Below are 9,089 nucleotides of genomic sequence, written 5' to 3' on the forward strand. Positions count from 1 at the left end.
CCAATGGGACTATTTGGATCTTCACCAATAGCTGGCACAAGTCTGAGTAGCTCCATATAAGGTTTTCAGGTCCAGGAAGGGGGTTAGGATATGGCAGAGGATTACTCTGCCATCCTAGTCCCAAGGCCTGAACCATCCCCTTGCCCTGAAACATGCTCTCCCTGCCTCCACCCTTCCCCCACACAGGTGCCTCCCAGCACAGAACGCACCTGCCCTGGCAGCTGTTCCACTTAATTCTGTACCAATGGGAGAGCACAGATCTTTCCACCAGCAGTCCTTACTCATAAGTCATCACAAACAGAGACTTCAATCCACACAAGATGGGGAGGAGGGAGATTTTCACCTCCTCCTCCTCCCTTGGCAGCTCACCAGGCCATGTGCTATACTTCTCAAGAGGCTCCTCCCCCAGGAGTAGCTTTTCAGCAGCCACAAGAGAGTGCTGTGGGGAGGAGGGATGGGAAAGTTTTCAGGTGAGTTCTTTAGGCACATGGTAGAGTTAGGGCACAACCCAATGAATCCAAAAATGCTTATGTAGATTAACAAGGTGGATTTTAAATTATGCCTGCTATTATTCCATTTAATGGAAAGACTAATTGATGACACTGAATAATAGTAACTTGGAAAAAACAAACCGAAACCCATTTATCTCTTTTTCTGGTTCCACAGATTTGTAACAGGTCAGTGAGAGATCACCATTGTTCTATAATTCATAATTGCTAAACAAATACTTCCCAAATTTGCACATTGTTTATTTTCTAAACATTACAATCAGCCATCCAATTCCCACTAGCATAGAGATGATGAAGCTAATTTGTGACTTAGTATACAAACAAACGCTAATTAGTTACTACAAGCTCGAAGCCCAAGAACTGGCTGTTTAGTTCCAATTAGAGGTATGCGTTTGTTTTGACTAATGTCAAAACAGGGTGCACAGCCCCATTCCTTTCAATGTGATATTCGTTTCTAGCCAGACACAATTGCTGTGAATGAGTGAACAGCCATCCATTTCAGGGTTCAGGTCTGATTCATTTCCACCATTTTGATTTCTGCAGTCAGCCCAGCTAGGATGGTGGGAGCAGGGTTGAGAGTAGGAGGTAAGTTGATGTGATGTAAATTTTCTAGTTCTAACTCTCCAGACACATGTTTGTCAAAATGCCCAAGACTGTGATAGGGTCACTTGGGGAAAACTACCATTACAGAGTAGCAAGGGAGGTGGCATGAAAAAACAAAATCTATGGACTACACATGGTTTCTTCATTCTGCATGGGGAGGGAGGCAGAGGGGAAGGGAGAGAGGGGTTAAAAATTGTGATTCATGCTTTGCTTTGTGAAAAGAAAAAAACAAGAGTTCTTAGAGGTTCAATTTATGGCACTGCTTTACTTTCACTTTGCTGGAGCATTGCTGTCTTTCGCCTTCTCATGCAAAATAAAATAAATTAAAAACCAGTTCTGTGTAGGGTTTTAATTCCAGCAAACTATTTCTTTTGAGTTTATTGTGACTTGCTCGACTTTAGTAAGAACATTTTATTTTAATTCCATGTGACTGTACCCCATCTTCTCTACAATACCATTTTTGTATCAATTGTTTCAATCACCTTTCATAATGGAAAAGTAGAATATAAATTTCCAAAATAAATATGCTATTATTATTCAAAATTTGTGCACTCATGTTTGTCTAGAACTCCTAGAGGTGGGGGGTGTGTGTGTGGAGTTTTCTTGGCCTTTTCTGGCTCAGTGGTATAACAATGGTAGGGCAGGGGGGTACATTGTCTGGGTACCACACTTGGCGGGTTGTCAAGAAGTGTCTTCTAGTTGCATCCAGGAGGTGTTCTGAGGTGCAGGGAGGTCACATGTAAGCCTTAGAAAGGCTTCCAGTTTCAGACTAGAGGTCCTAGCTACACCACTATTCTGGAGCTATCTTGTATTTATCCACCACCACAAAAAAATTTCTTTCCCCCCCCCCCAGCATATTGAGGGCTTGTGTTTATGGGGGCTTGTCTGTGCTTTAACTCTAGCAGAGCTAGAACCATAGCCAAGATCCAGAGGAGCCAGGGAGAAGTGCCCGATTTCATTTTCAACAGAATCCCTTTGTGCCTCATGTGGTTTCTCTGGAGGGTCCCAAGACCTTTGTGGAAACTTGGGTGGATTGCTGGGAGTTGCAAGGAAGAACATAAATGTCCTCAAGCACATGACGAACACCATGCATAGTGTTTTGGATCCAAGCCAATCTTCTATTGCAATATTTGGTATAATCTATTCATCACAGAAAATAGCAAATATCCAGTTAATTTTTACAGCCATGGACTATACCACATGAAGGATAATACTGTTGCTCTTAATAAACCATTTTGTCCAATGTTGCATATATGCAACAGGAACCAAATGTGTACACCTGTGAGTCAGGCAACAATTGGTTAATTTTTTAATTTTTTTTTAAATGAGGGAGAGGTCCTTGAACCAGGACCAGCCTTAGGAGCTGCAGGGCACAATTGGAAGCATTTTTGCGGGGCCCCAGGCTCACAAAAATTTCAAAATATAAATAGTATAAATAAACACTAGTGATTTTTTTAAAAAATTCAGAAGAAAATTTAAATTGTGGCTATTCTCTATAAAACCTGCAATATAGTGTTAGCTGTATGTTGCAATGTGTTGTGTGTATTTGACAAGACTAGATTAGTTAACCCTAGTGCAGGGTCTCTTAGGCACAGGACCCAGTTGGGAGCAATTGGCCCAGCTGGCTTAAAGCCGACCCTGCCTTGAGCATGAACACAGTTTTTCAAGCAGCACTTTAACTTTCTGTTATTAAACAGCTCATGAACTTTCAGACAGCACTGTTCTTTCCCCTGACAGAGAGGAGAGTATACAGCCCTAAGCTATTGAATACACACTAACATTGCCTTTTGAAATGTATTATCCTCAGGATCCAATTATTAATCCAGGTCTCTGAAGCTCACTTGAAAGAATAGTGGCCCCCTCAGAGAAGCACCTAATCTGTGCACTATAGATTGCAGAGAATTGAGGGGTTTTTTTTATTATTAATTTCCCTCTTAAGCTTTACACCAAAGTTTAAGTCAAAGTCAAACACATTCAGTCAGCCAACTTTGCATCAAATAACTTTTAAGATAGAGAGGGGGAGGGGAGGAATGTGCTGATATACGTATTGTAGCAAAAAGGAGAAGGAAAGATGAAAAGGAGATGGAATGGAACAACTCTAACAGAATAAGGGCACAATCCTAACCAGGTCTACTCAAAAGTAAGTCCTATTTTGTTCAATGGGGCTTACTCTCAGGAAAGGGTGGTTAGGATTGCACCTAAGCTGTTTAAATTGCTCTTTTTTCATGGACTCCTGATCTTTCTGACATGCTAAGGGTGTATTGGAATTGCAGAAGATATTACCGAGGAGATAGGGTATGGTGTCCACAGTGCCCCTTGCTCTAAGTAAATGCAGGGTTAAAGCCCAGATGGTAGCTGGAGGGGTGCTGTTCAGCTGCAGCCACTAGAGGCTAAAGTGAACCTGGGAGCTTATAAACAGCACCTGGAGGAACTAGTGGTATGGGTTGTAAAAGGAGTGCAGGTTGGAGAGGAGACTGACTGGGCTTATGGACTTTGGAATCTGACCTTAGACTTGGCATATGGACTTTGACTTGGATACCCTGACTGATTTGACTGACTTACCTGGAACCTGACCTTGGACTGTAACTTGGCTTATTGGCTCTGGACTCTGATTTGGCAACTCTCATTGATTGGACTGGTTTACTTGGAATCTGTGGACTGGAACTGGACTCTGACTTTTGCTTGCTGCACTGGTGAGTTTCACAAGGGAAACTAATCAGCCTTAAGCAGGCATGAGGCCTAGTGGATTGGGATTTGGCAGAACAAAGGGCATAAGCACTGGCCTCTCCTACAGTTACACCACTTTCTTCAGTATAGTGCCATCCTGCTATACAAGGTGAAACAGGTACACTTAGAAGGGCTATGATGTATGGTATTGTCCAGACACCGGATTCATACCAAAGCTGAATTCAGTTCAGTCTGCCTCTTCCCAGTACTTCTCCATAACAAGTTATACTGATTTACCCTCTTGCAGAAGACCAAACAAAAGATTCTCCTCACACAAATGTAACCACTGCAAAGTCATCTGTAGGAGCAGAGCACTTCTGTGGTGATTTGACTGAAGGAGCTATATATTTTTTCCTATAGAAAGTCCATGAAAATGGGAAACACCCATTTTTGAAAGAAATATGATGAAGTGTAGATCCAGTGGGAGTGATTCGTGGGCTACTACACCTGCCTTCCAGACCAGTAACATCACCAGGGGTTGCTCAGGTTGGGTGGTGGCAGGGAGCCCATGCACTTCTGTCAATCAGGTCAAGTTCTGAACCCAAAGGCAATTTTCTCCTCCACCTTAGGATGGATGGACACTAAAAGTCAGCTCAGAGCAATCCACAGTTAACATATGTCTTAGTAACAAAGCTTACTTGCTGTGATGTATTATACAAGGAGCTACCTTAAAGTCTTTGGAAACTTCAAGTGGTTCAAAACACTGTTGATGAGGCTTGCCAGTACAGTATCCTTCCATATCCATGTGTCTGCGGTTTCAATGTGTCCCTAAATAGGTATAATTGTTATAATAATAATAATTGTTAGTGCCTTTTGTGGATGGAGGGTTCTCATTCTGCTTAATTTGTTTATACTGGCATTGAGTTGCTTCTAGTGCTATTTTGAGACAATCACAACATTTTTATCAGCAGTTGATAGTGTTTATTGTATCGTACTTTTGCCTTATGTAGTTGTCTCCATGTGCCATCCAAAATGCCACTGTGTCAGAAAGGCATCATCATCAAGAGAATTAACAAATAAATAGACCAGGCAAGTTGCTGTTTGCAAGCCTGATCAAGGACAAACAATTCATTGATCCTGCTCTTTGGATGCAAGGGAGTTCACTGGATGGGAAGGGATGTAGTTCACAAAGTGCAATTTAGCCTTTTGCAAAAGATTTTGAAAATGAGCTATAGTTTTAAAATGCAGAAATGCCAAGAATTACAGCTAGAGCCATTACTGAAGCTATATGCAAAGTTAATGAACTGCAGATTCTGCTGTTGCATTAAAGTAAATAAACACAAAACTATGACAGGAACATTTAATCAGAGGCAATGCATTACACAGTTGCAAGACCACATTTGTGGAGCATGACAGACGTAATATGTAATAAATGGACAATAGTAAGTTGTGTGTGTCCCCCCTTTTCCTTACAAATGAGCAAATTTCCTTACAAATGCAAGCACACACACAAATTCCTATTTGCAAGTAAAATTATTCCCAAGTTATTCAATACTAGCACACCATCTTGTGGATAGAAGCACTAACTGAGACTCAGCAGCTTTTTCCATAAGAATGCTTGCATATTCACAGGTCAGACTAAGCCAGTGATTTTCAATCTTTTTCAACTCATGGCACACTGACAAGGTACTAAAATTGTCAAGGCACACCATCAGTCTTTTGACAATTGACAAGGCACACCATGCTGTTGATGTGGGGGCTCACTTCCCCTAATGGCCCTACTAATAAATGACCCTCCTGCAAACTCCTGCGGCATACCTGCAGACCATTCATGGCACAGTAGTTGAAAATGGCTGGACTAAATTGTAATGTACAAACCATGGGGTTTCGGACTGGATTGCATAGTTGTGAACTCACCAGCATTCTAGTTCTTCATACACAATAGGAATGCTGATTCCATTGAAATTAGTTTTAACAAATGGAAATAGCAGAATAAGTGCCCATGCTCAGGATTTGGACCTGATATTGTAATTCACACTAAATAGCAACTGACTCAGCTGCAACAAAAGTGCCTTCACTTCGGGATCAAATTTTCATTCTGATGAATTGTTCCCTTGCATTGTTTCATCTACACACAGATCAATTGCACAGATGCTCAGCATCAGGAAGAAACAGATGCCAGTTGTGTGAACACCTGCTCTTAATCAGTGCCTAAACTGGCTGGTTAATTTCTCAGATTCTAACAACTAAATACCACATTCTTTAAAAAAAAAAAAAAAGCATCAAGATACGACCCACAATAATACCTTAATTTAGTGTTCAAGCAAATCTTATCTTGAACTAGATAAATGAAAACAAGTAAATCATTGTGTGGTCAAAGTATTGGGAGTGTGTTATGTTAACTTGTTCACAGCAGGACGGACTCCCCCCCCCCTTCCTGGCCTTGCTCATTTGCCTTTAGTACAGTGGTTCTCACACATTTAGCACTGGGACCCACTTTTTAGAATAAGAATCTGTCAGGACCCACCGGAAGTGATGTCATGACTGGAAGTGGCATTATCAAGCAGGAAAATTTTTAACAATCCTAGGCTGCAATCCTACCCACACAGGAGAAAGTTCCATTGACTATCATTATTTAAAAGCATATACAGAGTAGCCAAAGTACAGGTCTGTAACATTTCCCCAAATGCTGTCACATACCATGGTAGCATCAAGTCTAATATATTAAAAAATAAAATTTTGAAATGAATGGGGACCCACCTGAAATTGGCTTGCAACCCACAGTTTGAGAAACACTGCTTTATTAGACACCTGATGCAGAAAGTTAGCATGTAAAGATCTCAGGAGAAGGAAAGTGAGTGAAAAAACTCCACCAGCTGAGTTGCTGTGCCAGGCTGCTGTTCAAAGCATAAAAGTAGGATGAACTGAATCACTGCAAAAGCTAGCAGCTATAGTCATGTGCTCTTGTGACAAAATGTAATATATTCAGACCATGTCCCTCTATAGCCTAGGCAGGATGACTAGACATCATAACCACAAAAGAAAGGCACCCCAAAATGTAGGACATCCAAGAAAAAATGTAGGACACGACAAAATAAAAGCTACTTGTATATTGTATATATTGTATTGTATATATTGTTGTATATATACAACACTTGTATATTGATTTCATGTGGTTACTTTAAACACTATATTACTTATTAAATTTAAAACTATATTACATATAATTTATTAATTACAAGACAGTTATGTGCTGCCTGCAGGGGCCTGCTCACAGGAAAAAAGAGGACATTAAGTTCTTTTCCAGGACACAAGGCTAAAAAGGAGGACATATCCTGGGAAAAGAGGTCTGGTCACTCTTAGCCTAGGGATACAGTGTATCATAAAAACCAAGAAGGGAACACTTAGAAGGAAGACACTTTCTTACAAAGTATGCAGACACAGAAAACAAATGCAGCTGGACACGCATAGTTATGAACTTTTCAATGACACAGTCTATGCCAGCACTTCTTGTGAGTCAGCCAAAGTTATCATCAGATGTAGTGTGGTAGGCTTATTAACCCACCTAAAAGAATGGAAAAGATTAGCCAATTAAAACAAAAGACAACAGCAGCAAATATAAGGCATTGGGAGTTCAATAAAACACCAAGGAGACTTCAGTTGAGAACAGGAAATATGGTACATGACTCTGCCACATGCAGAAATGAATATTGCTATACTGATATTCTCAAAATTCACAGTGCAAAAGGAATAGATATTACCAGAAAGATACTTTATGAAGTGAAGACAGGAGAGATGGTGACTGTCCACTCTTGATAGTAGGTGACAAGATATATGATGGCATCTTTAACTCCATTCACATGTAATGGGAATTTGTTTCACATGGTAGATAAAATCTGACTGACATCCTGGAGTCTGACTCAAAGCTAATTTTTCCATAAAGATTAGATCTCATTGTTCCAAGGACCTTTGATACAGAAAGTGGGGCAATGTTGTACTGTCCCATTCTCTGAATCCAAAACCTCAGGGATGAAATATAGAGAGGAAATTACAGCTAAACCACAAAGTTAAACTGTCCGAGGCTGCAATCTTATACACGCTTACCCAAGAGAAAACCCCATAGTATCCAATAGAAGTTACTGCTGGTCACTAAACACAGGGCTGTGTTGGTTGTGATACAGCAGTACATATTGAAGTACAGGAACTCATGACATCCCACATAGCCACTTCCCCATGTTGACCAGACACAATGGAGTACGGAGCGCCTATTTCTTTAACTATTGTGTAGCTGTGGGATTTTTTTGCAGCTGCAGTTTTTTAAACCCTTCCACACTGAGTTGCACCTGCCAATATTCCCTCTTCTATACAATGGTTAAAGGTGTAGGCACTCTGGCCACCATTATATCTAGTCACCCTGCACATCCCTCTAAGATGGGTACAACACAAAAATCAACATTCTTCATTATTGTGCTTTTTCCCCCTGTCAATTATTTCTACTTAAATAAAAGGTATAGTGCAACACAAAGCAATAAATGCTTTCTCTGTAGTCTGTCCCACTGTGTTGAAGGAGGCTAGTAATAATGTTTAAGATTACAGTCTTGGAATGCAAGCCTATGCATGTTTACCCAGAAGTACATAAGTTCTACTATGTTCCACAGGACTTTTTCCAGGTAAATGTGCATAGGACTGTAACCTTGATATAAGGCTGATTCTCAGATAGCCACTGGGAAACACAATGGTCTAGGGAACACATACACCCTTAGGGAAATGTATCCCTTTGTCTTCTTATGAGCTTGATTCTTCTGTCGTCTAAGGTCCTTTAAAGAAAGGTGTCAAAGAGAGAACCTGAGTGCTCCTGCTGGTGATGTCTCCATTCCTGCTGGTGGAGAAGTCCTGGTAATTCTCCAACAGTGGAAAAATGTTTTGACTGCTCTCCTTTTGCTGCATTGAAAGGCTGAGCTTCAAAAATGGGATGCAGAATGACTTATCTGAGAAAGTTATAATGGCCTCATTTATTAGGACAGATGGAGATAGAATATGGAGAAAACTGCACTCAAAGTGAAGCTGTTTTTATGAAGCATTAGAATGCTTTTTTAATGAGTGGGACAGTGTTTTAATTATTTTTTTCAGACGTCACACCCTTAACCTTCATACAGATTAAGGGACTCACAGTCCAATCGTATTGGGAGCAAGTTCCACTGTAACAAAATGACTGCTTATAGAATACACTGTGCTCCATTGGTGGCCATTTTGGGAGCACTGTTGTGCAAGACAGCAGTGACTCTGCCAGTGGATCACCAGCCACCTGCA

The sequence above is a fragment of the Tiliqua scincoides genome, chromosome 2 (assembly GCF_035046505.1).
Source record: "Tiliqua scincoides isolate rTilSci1 chromosome 2, rTilSci1.hap2, whole genome shotgun sequence".
Taxonomy (NCBI): Eukaryota; Metazoa; Chordata; class Lepidosauria; order Squamata; family Scincidae; genus Tiliqua; species Tiliqua scincoides.